The sequence below is a fragment of the Orcinus orca genome, chromosome 3 (assembly GCF_937001465.1).
Source record: "Orcinus orca chromosome 3, mOrcOrc1.1, whole genome shotgun sequence".
Taxonomy (NCBI): Eukaryota; Metazoa; Chordata; class Mammalia; order Artiodactyla; family Delphinidae; genus Orcinus; species Orcinus orca.
The window spans coordinates 118,948,914-118,966,205 of NC_064561.1; the positions used below are offsets into that span (position 1 = coordinate 118,948,914).

The 17,292-nt window shown below is 41.7% G+C and overlaps 1 pseudogene; it reads left to right on the forward strand.

Moving 5' to 3' along the window:
• Positions 1-8,826: 8,826 nt before the first annotated feature.
• On the forward strand, positions 8,827-9,273 carry LOC117197368 (40S ribosomal protein S15-like; annotated as a pseudogene).
• The last annotated feature ends 8,019 nt before the right edge of the window (positions 9,274-17,292 follow it).

A 17,292-nucleotide genomic window follows, 5' to 3' on the forward strand; every position in this document is an offset into this window, starting at 1 on the left:
ATATACAACAAGAGTAAACCCTAAGGTAAACTATGGACTTTTGGTGATAATGATGTGTCAGTGTGGGTTCATCCTTGATTAAAAAACAAAAGTACCATTCTGGTGAGTGATGTTGATAACAGGGGAGGCCAGGTATGTTTGGGGACAGTGGGTATATGGGAAACTCCTGACCTTCCTCTCAATTTTGTTATAAACCTAAAACTGCCCTAAAAAAATTAAGTCTTTTAGAACAATTTTTTCAAAAGAAGGATTATAGTACATCACCATCTCTTCTTGCAGGAGAAACCACAGAGAGCGGGGCAGAACGGTTCCCCACTGGTGACATCTAGTGGCTCCGCATCTTCATGACAACTTCGTAGCCAGAAAAGGAAAACTGGCACCATCAACAGGGCCCTGCTGGATTTCTCCAACTCCTGAAAAAACACCAGAGTGCTCCTCATTCCCCACAAGAGTTCAGCAGTGTTCCAGTTTAAGAGCCGAGCGGATTAAAATATAAGGCATTTGTCTGTCTGCAGAGTATTTATCGGGATTCAGGAAAGCACAAAACACAAAGTGCACCAAAGCCTGAAAACGATGATAGGGAAGAATGGAAAATCTAGTTCCTAGCCTCAGGCTATTCCTCAGCACAAGAAAGACAATTAAGCGGCTGGCCTGCCTCCATAGCGGCATCTTGTTTAGTAGTGGGAGGCCACAAGAGAACGAATCTTCAGGCTAAATAGCTGGCATCTTCACGGATGCTGGTTGCTTAGGAAAGAACTGGGACATTGACCCACGCTTACGTCATTTCTGTGACTATGTTGGCTTGGCTAGTTGGAATCCTCTTTGTGTTTTTGCTAAATGGAAGTACTACGACTTTGCATATATTATCTCACTAAATTTAATCCTCACAACTCCAGAAGGTAGGTCTTTAATTCCCTATTTTGGTAAGTGAGAGTACAAGGGCTCAGAGAGACTAAATATAACTTGCTCTATTTACAGCTAGAAAGTAGCATTGTTGGCATCTGATTTCATGTCTCTTTGGCTTTAGGAGCACATTTTTCTTCCATATCACATTCATCTAGATAATAGTTTTGATAAACCAACTAATGTTCTTTGTTTTTCCACTGCTATTTTCCACTTTCCTTGCTCCCCCCTCCCCTATAGTAGATATTTTGGGTTCACTGCCTCAGGGGAGGGATGTGGCCAGACGGAAAGCTGAAAGACCTGGCAAATATCTGGGCTTTTGTACCCCAAAAGTCTAGGTAAGGAAGTTAGAGGATCGAGGCATCGATAACGAGCGTAGCAAGAGTGCCAAGAAATGAGGTAGAGCGAAGTGGGTATAATTATTTTTCCATAACTGCAGAGCTGGGGTACAGATGAGAGAACAGACACAGGTGGGTCTTGGGAGGAGGGGCCCTAAAGCTTTTTTCCCTGCCTGAGTCAATGACAAAGAAGCACTCCCGCAGAAATGTCCAGACCACCTCAATCAGGCTTACATGAGTGCAAACTGCCTGTCTGAGACTGTTGTGCCTTGCGGTGTTCTGGAAGCTCCAGGAGCCATCAGAGCTGTAGAGGCCATGGGCACGGAAACAAGGCATGTTCCCTGACAACTGGGTTGGGCAGATGGGCCCAACTTGTAGTTTAGGCACAACCCTGGGAGGTGGGAGGAACCTCAATTGCCTGGGTTTAAGTGTTTACCCCCTGGCAGAACTGAAGGACAAAATAAACATCATGTTGAATTACAGAAAAATAAAATTATATTTAATAGCCACCTTGTAGTAGTTTCCTAGGACTGCCACAACGAGTTACCACAAAATGGGTGGCTTGCAGAAACAGAAATTTAATCTCTCCGTTCTGGAGGCTAGAAGCACAAAATGAAGGTGGCCGCAGGCCCGTCCTCCCCACCAAGACTCTAGGGGAGATGCCTGCCCTTGCCTCTTCCCAGCTTCTAGTGCCTGCTGCCAGGCCTTGGCAGTCCTGCCTCACTCCAGTCTCCGCCTCCGTCTTCACCTTGGTGCACGTTCCTGGGTGTCCTCTCTTCTTCTTCTAAGGATATCAGCCACTGGATTCAGGACCCACACTAATCAATAGGACCTTATCTTATCTTGATTACATCTGAAAAGACCCTATTTCCAAATACATTTATATTCACAGATACCAGGGGCCCTTCTCTTCGAGGAGACACAATTCAACCCACTGCACACCTGAATCTGTGGTCTGGGATGCGTACCTGCTACACACGAGTTTGGCGTGGAGGAGGTGACACCACACAGGGTTAAGAGTGCTGGTGCCAGGAAGGCGGGTCCCAGTCCAATGTTAAGGTGACGCAGCCACTAATAATGGTCTTGATTTCTTCATCTTCATGGTGGCTGGGATACGGTCTATGATCCTTTCTAGAGGTGACATTGAATGATTCTACTGGTCCTGAGTGGAGGAAGAGATGAAGCCTTCCCCCATCCCCCTACACACAGTGTGGCTTAAGGAGAATCAGCAGATTCTGCTGGTCTGAGGACACTCTACCCTTGTGACGCCTCCTTCCTTCCTGGCCTGCTCCTCTGACCATTAGGGTCACAAAAGTATTAACAAACAGACATACATGTTGTCTCCTGAAGGCCACTGTAAGGACAATCTGCATTCTGGACAACAAACGGTTATATTGACAAGGGATTCAGTTTTGAAATGCTAACACTACAGGGAGAACTGCTTTGTGGGGGATCAAGTTACAGGGTTGCCAATGGAAACCAGGACCCGGTTCAGAGAAGAAAAATGCCAGAGAAGCAGCACAGGGCTTCGGGTCTGCATGATTTCTCTGTTATAACTGCAAATGCATCCTAGAAAGAAAGCAATGACAGAGAAGAACCGAAAGCCAGGGGACAAAGGCCCACCCAGGCCCCCACTATTCATCTCCGGAGAGGACTAGTGAGCTGCTGAAGTGGTCTGGACCCCAGCCTGCTCCAGGAGACAGGGGGTAAGGCTCGCTCTGACACGGAGACGAACTCCAGGACTCCTCCCACGGACAAAACTGCAGACAGTTTGCAGAGGCAGAGGCCTGGCTGAAACCCGGGCTGCTTTTCAATGCCTAAAAGCTCTGTAAGAAACAAGCAGCCACTGGGGAAGAATGAGGAGTGAGGCTGAGGATCTCAGAGAAGAGGTCAGAGCTCTGTGCTCTGGAAATGGACAAGCTGCCCGATGCCACATTTACCAGCTGTGCGACTTCAGGCAACTTACTATCTTTTCTAAGTCTCAGATGAAATGAAAGTTATTATTTTCCCACCTATCTTGAGGTAGTTGTGAGAATTAAATGAGATGATGTAGGTCAAGTGCTTCATGGAGTACTTGGCACAAGAAAAGTAGCCAGTAAGTGTTACTTATCATGTTACAGATGCAGAATCAAAGCTAAGGGACACTACGCAGCACACAGGCCACACAGCTAAGCAATAGCACCTCTGAGGTAAGAATCCAGGGTTCCTGACTCCTTAGTTCTTTCACAAAACAATAGAGAAACTAAAAAGGAGAAGCTAGGAATACTTTATTTAATTTACTTAACAAATGGTTATCATGTTTGTCCTAGGCCAGGCACTGTTCTGGGCACTTTATAAATACTAAGTCCCTTAAGCTTCATAGCAACCGATGGGGCAGACACTATTACCATCACCATTTTATACGTGAGGTAAGTGACATACCCAAGGTCACTCACGGTCAGTGGGTGCTGCGCTGTGACTAGGGGTTCTGAAGAAAATATATAAAATATGAGTACCATTTTACTTAGACCATTTCTCATTAGTTAAAACATACTGTCCTTTCTAATAAGCATTTTAATTTTCAAGACATTTAATAGACTACATGGCATGCATACATCTAAAACCCCCAGTTATCCACAACTAAAAAGACCCTAAACTTTCAGCCTGTGTAATATAAACTGAAAGCCAATGTAGCTAGCAGCAGTTCCACAAATTGTAAATACAGTTCTGTTAGATGGAGACTATTTTCCATAAGGCGAGCCTTACAGAATCTACAGAAAATTAGCCTCCAAATTTCTAAAATTTCCTAGAAATTATTTAAAAACTAACCATAAATGTGCTAAATGTCTTAAAGCATAGAGAACATATATTAGTCTTTATTTGATGACTTTGGTCTTGCCTATGAACATCTGTATGTACCCTATGCTGCCATACAGTGAGATTTCAGGGTTTGCGCCCCTATACCCTCACACACCCTAATAAAAATGACTCCGATGGCTCCAGAACAATGCACTTGGCCCAGGACAAAGCAAACTAAGGTCATCAGCCAGCAAAGAGATGGATTCTCATAACGTTGAAAGTTTGATCGAAAGATGAGCTACTGAAACCTGGTGGATTAAAGTGAAAGGGAAGAATCAAGGGTTATTCCCAAGTGCCTGGCAAGAGTTACAGGGTGGAGAGGGGTGAAGGATGCCCTGCGCTAAGATGGTGAACTCGGAAGAGGGAGGTCGGCATACAGCACAAAAGTAGTTCCATTGTAGACATACTAAATCTGGAAACCTTGTAAGGCATCCAAGTGGAGCTCTCGAGTTGGCCATTAGATCTAAGTTGTGAAGCTTAGACATGGGGCCTGGGCTGGAAAGATGAATTTTAAAGTTTCCAGCATACTATGGCAATCATCAGATTTGAATGAGATCACCTACACAGGGGGCGTACAGTGAGGAGAAAAAAGCCCTTAAGACTCGTCCTATCAGAGGGCCTGGGGAACTCCATTAAAGGCTGAGTAAAGGAGAATTGAGTCAATGAAGAAGACTGAGAAAAAATGGCCATAGAGGTAGAAGGAATACCAAGAGTGTGGTATGAAAGCCAAAGACAGAAAGTGGTCAACTGTGTCAAATGCTACTAAGAGATGGAACAGGATAAGGCCTAAAAAGAATCCACTGGAGTTGGACCATGGAAATCATCGGTGACTCTAGCCAGAGCAGTTTCAATGGGGTAGTGAGATGGAAATTATATTACAGTAAGTTGACGCATAAAGGGGAGCCAGTTCTGGCCATGGCAGAGTATCTTGCACTGGATTAACGCTACGGCTGAGGCCATTATGAGAACTGGATAAAATATACCAAACAACTGCTTTACGCTGAAGAACCAGCAATACAGGTGCTGTAATCCTTGAGAGAAGGAAGCATAGAAGGTGAGCTCCACGTCCCCCCTGGATTTTCCTCTGAGGTAGTTTTCCACATTCAAGCATGGGGAAATAGGGTCTAAGTAGACAGTGGCCGTCTTGCAAGGGCAGGACACTCCAGAAACAGATTTCTGAGAGAGAAATTCAGAAAAGGATCCCTGCATGGGGTGGGACACAAACATTCACCCCATAACACCTGCTATGTGCACTGGGTAAGTAGAAGAGTTGAGCTTGAAGGACAGGTCTCTAGGAGTCCAGAGTTTAATGACTGCTCTCTCTCCTGCACCATGCTGCATCCCCCCTCAGCTAATGCCCTTCCCTCCAGAGCTAATATATTCCCTGTGCTCTATCATAAGGGAAAGCAAACTAGAGCCTGCGGCCCAAATCTAGCCCACCACTTGGTTTTGTAAATAAATGTTTTATGGAACCCGGCCGTGAATATCTGTTTACACATTATCTATTGCTGCTTTTGCACCACCGGGGCAGAGCTGAGTATGTGCAACAGACACCATACAGCCAGCAGAGCCAACAGTATTTCCTCTTTGCCCCTTTACAGAAAAAAGTTTGCTGACCCACATCCTAGCTCATTGCAAAAAGAAATTTGACTGTGGCAATTTATGAAGCTCTCTTTGCTACTGACTTCTTCATCAACTGGTTAAGAACCGTTGACTTATCACTCCTTAATATAAAGTGACGGTGCTGGTGCTCTGGGAGGGAAGACAGTGGTTGGCTTGGAATCAGAAGCAGTACAGCTTCAGTCATAGTGACCGATGTACATAATTAATTTTAGACCTGTAGAACAAAATGGGTCTCCTGGGATAGAATCTTTTAAGAACAGGTAGGTGAGCAGACTCACATAGTGGATCTTGTTCCTCAGAGTAAAACCCAAAGGTCTAGCTCCCTGTTATCTCTCTGAGGTAATATCTTTTCCTCCCCCTTGCTCATTCTGCTCTGTGCACACCATTCTTGCTGTTTCCTACTGACTTCAAGGAATCTCCCATCTTAGAGCCTTTGTACTGACCACTCCCTTGGAACCACTATTTCTTCTGATATCATTTTAGCCAAGGACCTCATCTCCTCCAAGTTTTTGATCAAATATTACGTTTTGCATGAGACCTACTCAGATATCGTTGACAACGCATTCAGTCTGCCTGCCCCCACTCCACTTACTATTATTTTTCCCAAAGTTGTTTTCACTTTCTCTACTTTGTAATATATTCAGTTATGTTTATTTTTATTGTGTGTCTATCCCCTAATAGGGCCTAAGCTCTAAGAGGGCAGGAATTATGAAGATTTTTTTGTTGTTCACTGATGTTTCCAAAATATCTAGAAGAAAGACTGAAGCATAGTTCCTGCATATCATATATTTATACACTTCTTGAATAAATGCACGTAATTCACATTTTGTTGCAGTGTCATGGAAATATTTTCAGGGCAATTTGGACCTATCATTTGGGGACTGGTTCATGTAAGTTTGACTGAGAAAATCATTTTTCCTTTCCTTCCTTGTCATAATTGTCCCTCTCTTTCCTACCCAACAAGTAGCAAGTGTCTCCCAGAGATTTCTGGTGAATGAGATTTTCATAAGTAAAGTCTTCTAAACAACTCAGTAACCAAAATATCAATACTTCAACAAAGCTTTTAATCCAAGTTCAAAGTTAGCCCCTAAAAGCTAGACATTGATGTCAAGCCCTTAGGGTTAACCTAGTAGTGTGGAACACTAACTTTCAATGCTATACTTACATCTAAACTCAAGTTACATTATAAAAAATTCACTACTTGATATCCCTCATTTGTGTCAGAACTGGTTGTTCATTCTAAATTAGTTTTTTTCCCTCCTTCCAGGGTATCATAATGTTCTTCATGCCTTATTTCTATTATAATAAAAATACATTAAGAGTAACCATACACAACTTCTTGGCGTCACACCAGGTCTGAAGGCAGAAACCGGCACCACACATCAGAACAATTACCAACAGCAAAGTCATTTTCAAAGTTCTTTACGTGTTTCCCTCTCACTACACAGAAGATTACACAACACAGAATTTTCTATGCTGTAATAAAATCACCCATTTTCAGCCTTTTAACTGATGGAGAAAATGTTTTGTTCGAAATGAAAATAGAAATTGTAAGTGCGAGTAGATTAATTCATATCTAATTATCCACTTCTCAGTTTGTAGAAAGGCAATCCCAGGATGTTTAAGTTGAAATATTCTGACCAGAAATCCATGTAATAGAAGCCTGATTTTTCTATAGAAAATATTTATTGTTTTGAATTGTAATCCAAATTTCCAAGTATAGACCTATTGAATAAATTTCCACATCCATTCAATTTTATTATTTAAATATATCTCCAAGATGGGGAGGCGGGGACTCTTCTTACAATAAAAATCTTGGGTTGACTCTTAGAACAACTAAATTCTTGCAGATATTAACTTAGCGTGTTCCCTTTTCTAGCATTCAGATTTGAAACAACCTATCTGGTTTAGTGAAAAATAAGCAAGAATTGTTCAAAGCACCATGTAGGGTTCCGTCACATCTCGGATTATGGGTCTCCCAGAAACATCTCCTCTGGGATCTGCCCTGGCTCTTCAACCAACTAGATATGACATACAGAGATGAGCTCTAGGGAAAAAAAACTAAGGAAATGCTATCAGACCCTTCTAAATTTGTATTCATAGAACTTCCATTATCATGCATGGTGTCCCAAGATGGCAGCACAGTGACTTGGGTATTAAGAAACTGGAGACACATGGAGAAAGGACACAATGATCTGCATGAATTGCCTTTATGTAAGATGCTCTCCATTTGTAAAAGTCCATACAAAGTACAACCACTAGGAGTCATAAAAATCATATACGTGCAATTGTTTAGTTCCCGCCAAGATAGAGAAATGGGGACCAGATTTACTTTTTTTGTTTTAAACAACAACAAACAAACAGATAAGCTATAGAAAAACAACGGTTTTCAGATACTGAACAATAGGTAGCACCAGACCACAATCCTTGACAGAGGAGAAACAGGTGAGGCAACTAAAAAAAAAAAAAAAAAAATGCCTTTTCATCTGAATCTCTGACAAGTGGAAATAATTCACAAGCTCCAAGCAAATATCCTCAATCATTTTTCTTTCATTTTCCAGAATATGGAAAAGCATCCCCTCATACAACAAATAGGTATTGAGTCTCCAGTATGTTACAGTTACAAACACCGAGAGCTAGTAAGGGAGACAAGCAAGAAACAAGTAACAACGAAATAAGTAATAAAATTTCAGCTGATGAAGAGTATAAAGTAAAACATAAAATAGTAAATGCTTCATAGGGACCGAGGACAAAGCATGTGCCTGAATAGATGTGATAATCAGGAAAGTCATTCTTAAGAGGACATTTGAGCAGAGACCTGAAAAATAAGGCATGGAGAGCTAGAGAAAGAACATTCTAGATACAGAAAACATGACATATAAAGGCCGGGAGATGAGAAAGCGAACGAGACAGAAAATATAGTGAGTGAAGGGAACCTGGCAGAAAATGAGTCTAGAATGGCAGGTTAGAGTCAGAGCATGGAAAGCCTTGGGGGCCATGAAAACCTTCGTATTTTATTCTCAATGAATCTGCTTTAAATCTAGGAAAGTTTTGAGCAGGTAAGCGACATGATTACATTTCTATAAAAAAATAACTCACCCTGGCTTATCGCAACACCAACAAAATGACCGAAGTGGAAGCGAAGAATAAGCGGACCTTCCGCAAGTTCACCTGCCTCGGCGTGGACCTCGACCAGTTAGTTGCCGGACATCCGTCCCAGGAGCAGCGGATGCAGCTACGCAGCGCCCGCCACTGAGACCCGGCCTGCGGAGGAAGCCGTACTTGCTGCTGCAGCGCCTGCGCAGGCCAGGGAGGAGGCACCGCCCACGGAGAAGCCCCAGGTGGAGAAGACTCCCCTGCTCGGAGGTGATTATCTCGCCCGAGATGCGGGGCAGCATGGCGGGTGTTAACAACGGCCAGACCTTCAGCCGGGTGGAAATCAACCCTGAGATGATCAGCTTCTACCTAGGCGAGTTCTCCATCACCTACAAGCCCGTGAAGCTCGGCTGCCTGGCATCAGGGACCCCACTCCTCCCGCTTCATCCCCCTCACGCAGCCTGTGGGCCAATAAAGACAGAGTCCCCTTAAAAAAAAAATCACCCTGACTTCTGTTGGAGAATGGATTGTATTGGGTTAAGAGTAAATACCTAGAGACCAAATGGAAGGCAGTTTTAGGAGGAGGGCCAGAAATGATGGTGCACCAAAGTGGCAGTTCTAGATGTGGGGAGAAGTAATTGAATTCAAAATAGATGTTCCCATTTATACTACAATATATGCTACATTGCAGATGCTGTTCTAAGTACTTTCACGCAATGGCTCATTGATAACACAACTACCGTATAGGGTAGGCACTATAAATAGCCCCATTTTAGGAGATGAGGAAACTAAGGCACAGAGTAAAGTAACTTGTCAAATATTACAGGCTGTTAAGAGGCGAAACCTGGTTTTGACCTCAGGAATCCAGCTCTAGGACTCCTCTCTTAACCATCACAGATACTGTAGCACCTACAGGAGATAACTGCCAATCTCTCACTTCAGTCACGTGGGCTTGCTTTTGGTTTCTCAAATATGCCATGTGCTTTACTCCTTCAGGGTCTTCACATAAGATTTTCTTTCCCTGAAATGCCCTCCCACCCCAGATTTATATTTTGCTTTCCTGGTTTTTTTCTCATCCTTCAGGCCTCCCCTCAGCTTAAATGTCACCTCCTCAGGGTGGCCTTCCCATTCCATTAAAAGTAAACACCCTCCCCCCTCTGTTATTCTTCCTCACAGTGCTCTGTTTCTTCCTTGGATGAAGTAGGAGGGAAGAACAAGGATTTGTATTTGGACATGTTAAATGTGAGATATCTGTTAACATTCAAGTGGAGATGTAGGGTAGGCAATTGGCCATGTAAGTCCGGAATTCAAGGGAAATATCCAGGCTGAGTCATAAACATATATGGCCTTTACAGTCAGAAGACTGGATGAGATCAACAAGAGAAAGAGTATAAATAGAAAAGATGTGGAGGGACCAGCGAGGGAGATGCCCAAGGAGTAGAAGAAAACCAAGTTTATGTGATTCCTGGAAGTCAAGTGAATGAAGTGTTTACAGGAGGAGTTTAAATGACTGATCAACTGGATCAAATGTACCTGGCATAAAACACAGCCGTTGTGTCTTCTGTGGCCAGAGGACCTTAGGAAAATCTTGCTTTTTTTTTTTTGTAAGGATTGGACTAGGAAGAGATTTTGTTATTTATTTATTTGTTTATTTATTTATTTATGGATTGCCAACAAGAAAGACCTGGGGTCAGAAAGGTCTGTAGTTTCTAGCTATATTTATAACTATACATATTTACACCTATGGTAAGTTTGTTTTCATAACAAAGATAAGTAGCCTTAGAGATTGCTGCTCTTGTAGAAAACTAAATACTGATGGTTAGGGTTTTAAAGGTCCCACAAAGATGGTACAATGGGCTAGAAGTGGATTTTACTGCCAGTGCCCCAAGTTGCAGGTAGGTGGCCGAGGAAGTCAGAGCTGTTATTTTCATAGCAGTATGGCGTAATTTGTACTGGAGAAATGCACGCTGCATGATTCTGGAGGCTTTTCTGCAATTCACAGTGGTACGTTCATCAATAGCTATTACTTTGACTGTACTTTTTGAAATCTGCCCATTTCGTCTACTCTTTTACAAGCATCATTATAAGTGATGCTCCTGCAGGATCCAAAGTGTCAGATGGACAATTTCAGAAGCAAAGACCAGGAAGGAAATTAGATAGATACATATAGAGCTAGGTATTTTATATGTATTATTATATATTATGTTCTGTATTATTTATATGTTACGTATGTATTATAGTCACTGTAGTGTGTAATATATAAACTACTGGTGATACACATCCCATTGTTCTAATGGGGCTTTTCTACATTAAAAAAAAAAAATCAAGTGATCAAATTTTATAAGATAATAATATTCCATTTGAAACTAAAATCTGCTTTCACATTCTTTCAAAAAGAGTCACCATTTCCACTGAGGTGTGTGTTGGCAACCTCGGAGTAGTAATCCAGTAAAGAAGGTTAAATATTAATAGAAGTGTGGGATAGATCATTTTCTTTCTTTCTTGGATTTAGAGCTTTGTTCTGCTTTTCATTCTGAGTACATGAGGTGAATGTAGATGGGCCAAATAAAATTAGACATATTAGCATGTCATAATTAATATCAAATGATGAAAAATAATTTTTGCAGGCCAACTTGAAATGAGCTTTTTTGGACCCATGCTAATTATCTGTAGTTTCAGTTTTATTATGAACCAACAACTGCTGGAGATGACTTCAACTGGCTTCACTTGTGCTTTAAATAATTCGTGTTTAATAATGTATTATGCATTACACAGATATTCCTACAGAACCCAAGTTTCAATTACCTGTCACTTCAAATTACAGGCTCCCAGTAATTAGTTTCTGCCACATAACACATAATGGAACAGACCAAAGTTTATAGAAAGTGGGAGCAAATCTACTGAGCCAGTTTGGCATGAGTAGATTTCAAAATTAACCAATTTGTGTACCTTTTAATATATATCTCCGCAGGAATTAAAGAGTCGTCTGATTAACCTTTCTGAGTCTCCCTTATTTGTAATAAAAGAGATAGTGAAGATAGTGTCTGCCTCCTAGAGATTACTCATTCACCTTTCGAGATAAAGGCATGTAGTTCAGTCGTCAGGATTTCATCAGTGATCTGCCTTCAAACACCTTTATATCCAGTCACAAATTATTTCTAAAAGCAGAGCCAACTAGTACATGGTATTATATTTAGAATAAAATCTGAAGCCTTTATGTGACCCATGAAGCCTTCTATCAACGGTTCTCCAACCTGAGGGCGCATTAGGATCACCCAGGGGGCTTTAGAACAGATTCTGTGAGAGCAGGGTTTGGGGAGGTGGAGAGGCTTGGGAAGGGAGGAGGGCCTTGCCTGACTATGCTTTGTAAGTTTCCCAGCTATGACAGGTTTGAGAACCACTGCCGTACATGATCATGTCCAGAGCTACATTGCCTGTGAACTTATTAGAAATGCAAATTATCAGGCCCTACCCTGGATCAACTGAATTGGAAACTGGGAGCTGGGCACAACTATCTGTGTTTTAATAAGGACTCTGGCAGACTTTGATGCCCGCTAAAGTATGAGAACCGGTGCTCCAAGCTCTTACTATTAGAAGTGTGTTTTATCTTCCAGCAAAATCAACATCACTTAGGAGCTTGTTAGAACCCCAGACCCATCTTGGACCTTCCGAAGCAGAATCTGCATTTTAACAAAGTCCCCAGGTGATTTGCAGGCACATTCAAGTTTGAGAAGCACGACTCTAAGACACTGGTTCCAGCCTTGGCTACAAACCGGAAGCTTGGTGGAGCTGTAAAACAAATATATAGATACCTGGTGTGCTGAGCAGGCAGTTCCTGGTTTTCCCCCTTTTGACACAGAGAGCTCTTCTTTCATGGTTTGGAATAAGCTTTCACAGTAAGAAGGGCTCTTCTGCTACCAGTGGCCTCCTCTCCTGCCCTTTTCACCAGAACAGCTTCAGAGGGAATCACATTGGCTGAAATCGCTAAAATTGTCTGACTCCTGCCTCTGTCTATGCTCAGAGGGCCTCGCAACGTCCCTAGCTCCCAAAGTGGCCTCTGGTTCTTTTGGCGTGTCTCAACATTCCCACTGCTGCCTGGCCTGCAGCCACTCAACTTTCTCTGCTTTTCTCCCCCTAACTATGGGCTTGTTTTGTCCCTAAAGCACAGCACTGCATAAGCCTTGATGTCAGAGTCTCTAATAAAAATAGAGCCTTCCTCTATGTCTCATGGGGTAGACATGGATGGGGTAGGTACCTGTCCTCTCACTTCCTCACCTGGAAAAAACAAAGAAAAACTCTTTGCCTTAGTTTTCAGCAAAACCAAAATTCCCCGTAGAAATGTATTCATAAAACTTGATTCCTAAGAATAATCTCTTCATGGTGTATCAGACATCACCAAATCCTAAACACCAGTTAGGTACAGTTAGGAGCCAGCAACACTGTGTGAGCAAACTGAGTACCATAGGGACCAAGTCTCAAGAAGCCTCGTAGATGGTAGATGGAGGTGCTGGGGCCTGATCCTACGCCTTCTGATTTCAGGCAGATCTACTTTCTGCCACACCTAATCTGCCTCTAGTGCCTGTGGTCCGATAATGACTCCTCCCGCTGAAGTCACCCTCTGCAGGGTCAACTCAGGATCTTTCAGTGGCTTTCAGGATGTGCAGGGGGCTCCGCCATCCACTTGGAGCATAAGTATTCAGTTCCCAACTCCCAAACAATGAACTGGGAGACATAAGAACAGAAAGTTCAGCCCAAACATTGTTTGGCACCATGTCAGTACACTGTAAATCTCCTTACAATATGGCGGAAAACATGACTTTAAAAGAAATATCTGAAGCAATGTATTCAAGACAAAGGTCCTTATTTATCACAGAATTATTACAAACAACTGTTGCTTAGATACAAATCTTCCTCCCTACCCCCAAACATTTATTTCCATTCTGAACTCACAGGCTATTTCTAGCTGCCAACACAGCTTGCTTTACTCTGAAACGTCTTTAATCCTGAGGCTGATCATATATATTTTCAGTGTGTCAGTATAGGTGTAGGATGTTCTCAATTTATTTCTGGAAAGCTGAAAATTTTCATTTGCCGGGAGTAACTTCTAAAAACCAGAAGAGCCCTGTGCTATTGTCAGAGCAACATAATAAAGTCTGAAATGAATCTAAGAAATTAAATAGAATAGTTCCTGGAGTGTAGTTCCTGCTCAAAAAAATATCTGTTGAATGAATATAAAAGTGAGTGCACAAATGAATAAATGTGTACTTTTAAATCTGTACCCTAAATCTAATTAAATTTTTAAGGGTTATGAAAATTTGGAGCACATTATTTTCATGTTTTTTCTGCTACATCCTCTTTGAAGCAGTAAGTTGGGTATTTTATTTAATCTCGACATTCACTTCAAAAATCTACATATTCACATACATAAACATTCTCAGGACACATGATAAAACATATCAGTGACTACTCTGAATGCTGTAACATGGCTGTATCTGCAAATTTCCTACAATAATTTCTTGATCTCCAGGATCAAGTTAAATGGCTGCATGGAGATTTGTTCACATATTGCTGGAAAGCAACTTCTGGTTCTCTTCTAACGGCAAATATTTACTTTGGTTAAATAGGCAACAGTGAAGGTCACAATGGACTGACATCTAGCATGAAATGACACTGACATTCACTCTGACTCTGCATGACTCTGCAGACTTAGATAGATACAAATTGCAGCTGCGCTTTTCCAAACATTCACGTGATTTTCTAGAAATCCCAACAGCTTCTCATCTGCTAAACCATTCAGTCAGCCACTAACTTAGGTAACAGACAACAGTGGATGGCATATTTCTGGAGCAAAGAGTGGTGAGAGACAGAAAGAAACGGCTTCACATTTTTCTTTTTCTGTCCTCAGCTTCTGATGCTGCTGGTTAATAGAACTGCTCAATGAATATAACATAACAGGCTCTTGGTGGTACCTGAGGCAAGGAGACAAGGGATTTCTGTCTTGGTTTCAGTAGGGCGTTGTTAACTCATCCCACTGACCTTAGTTTCAACAGGCTCCCCCTCTATCTGAGGAGTATCTGCTAAATGTGTTAATGAGCTCCTGAGTCAGGCTTTCTGGGTGCACATCCGAGAGTATGCGCTAGGAGACTTGGGGCTGTCAGTGTAATCTCCCTGGGCCTCCGTATCTCCACCAGGAAATAGGAATGACAGTAAAATCGATATGAATATTAAGAGAGGTGATTTAGTCATATTCATTTAGCAAATATTTATTGAGTACCTGCTGCATGCCAGGTACTATTGCAGGTGTTAGGAACATGGTGATGATCGAGACAGAGGAGTCCCTGTACTTACGGAGCTTACATTCTCATGAAAGAAGACAGATGGCAATTCGCTTATGAGAGTGACTGACACCCAGTAAATAGTACCTTCACCACATAGCTATTGAGCACTCTTTGGGGCGGTATGGGTAAAAAATAGTGACCTCAAGCAAATATTCTCTTGAACATTTATTTTCCTATTTGTGCTTTTCTGAATTTACCAATGCATTTACAATGAGCAGGGATTACTTAGGTAATAAATTAAGAACAATAAAAGAGCAATGACATAATTTAACAAATACCTAAAAAGTGTTTTCATGGCATCTAAAAATGAGAATTATGATTCAGGAAATGATTCAACAAACATTACTTGCCCACACGGTTTTCAGCCGGGATGCATATCTTGCAGCTTTTGCACAGCGGTCCTTTTATGCTGGGCAACTTCAGCAACTCTCATCCTTTGGTCTAGTCTCCATCCTGGGCCTCCTCCTTTGGATGGACAGGACTGGTATCTTTGTGTTCAAGGCCTCAGCTAATTAAAAATCCTTCTAAATGATTTCATTTTTCATTCTTATACAACCAGAAACACCCAAGCAACTGATATTTGCCCATTGTTAGTGAGATTCAAATATAAACTGTCTTCTCTCTTTAGCATGAATGCTTTGTAGCATTTCTACTTTCCCTAATGCTGTACTCAAAATGCTATAATTAATATTTTTCTTTTATCCTCTTTCATAATCAGAGCATCACCAAATCCCAATGCCTGCTTTTTAATGACATGTTTTTTCTCTGCCTAGATTAGTACAACCTCCGAAGTCCCAGCAAGTCTTCTTCCTTTCCTAAATCCTTATCCAAAAGCATAGTATTGTTTTATTACTCTCATTCTTCTGGAATTACTTAGCTAATTTTCTTCTATTCATTTTACTGGGTTACTTTTTTTTCTTGCTTATGTGTTCATTTTTAAATTCCCAAATTACTCATTTTGCCCTACATATCCTTATACAAAATAAAAGAATCTGTTAATTCAGCTCACATCTTAAGGTAGAAGAGACTCCACGGTAAAAGTATAAGTATTGCCACGTATTACACAATGATATTACTTATAAAAAAGCCTATGTAAACAGATGTTCCCACCTTTAGTTTTAAGAAATTGTACTTCCCTTTAGTGCTCAAACAATATTTCCAAGACCACTTGTTACTTGACAAAAAATTTAAACATTTTAGCAGATTCCTTCCAACAGATGTTCCCGGCACACTGCCCAGTCCCATAAATCCACCTGGCATGTCATTCTGACCCCAGCCAGCCTTCTGGTACCAGGCACATGACTCTAGATCCCATCACGCCATCTGTACTTGGCTTTCTAAGGCTGCTGCTGATCTCTTTACCTCTCCACTCTTCCCATAGGAGGGCTGGCCTATCCCTTAACTCTGAAAAGCTCAGTTAAGCCCTAACTTAAGAAAACTATGCTGAGGACGTGAGGAAATGTAAAGAATTCTAACACAGATAAATAACTCAGAACTGTGCAGTTTATCAACTACTTCCAGAGTTTACAGGCCCCTCCACAGGTGGAGACCTGTTTCTCTTAATTTCAGCACATCTACTACCAGGTTGTTGAAACTAACTTCCCTCCTCGACACAGGAAGGCCCTTCTGCCAATAATTTTCCACTCCTTGGAATCAAGACCCTAGAGAAGGTAAACAGAATATTTCTCCAAGTAAAAATTTACTCTAAAAATACACCACTTTGCATGAGAAGATAACATCCACTTTATAATGCAGAGCAACTCAGCTGCTCCTTTTACCAATTCATTCCAAAGTAGGAGCTTGGTCTTAAACTTGTGTAACTTACAGACCCCCCCCCCCCCCGCCTGGAATGGCTCCTCCAAAAACAAAGGGAGGAAAAAACTTCTCTGAAAGACAGAAGCAGACCTCTATCCAGAGAAACAAAATGGTCTGGCAACTTTAAAATACCAGTCTCCCTTCCTTTCTCTTCCACTTCTCTTCCCACTTCCCACTTTCCCCTAAAATATTGGGGCTTTAATCTCAGAGAAAGCTATGCACATGTAAACCTTGACACCTACTCTTTTCTTTGCTCCTTATTATAAGACAAGTATTGATTACTGAACTTGACTGTGATTTCAAGCTGAGAAGTATCACATTTAACTTTGGAAATCAAGCCA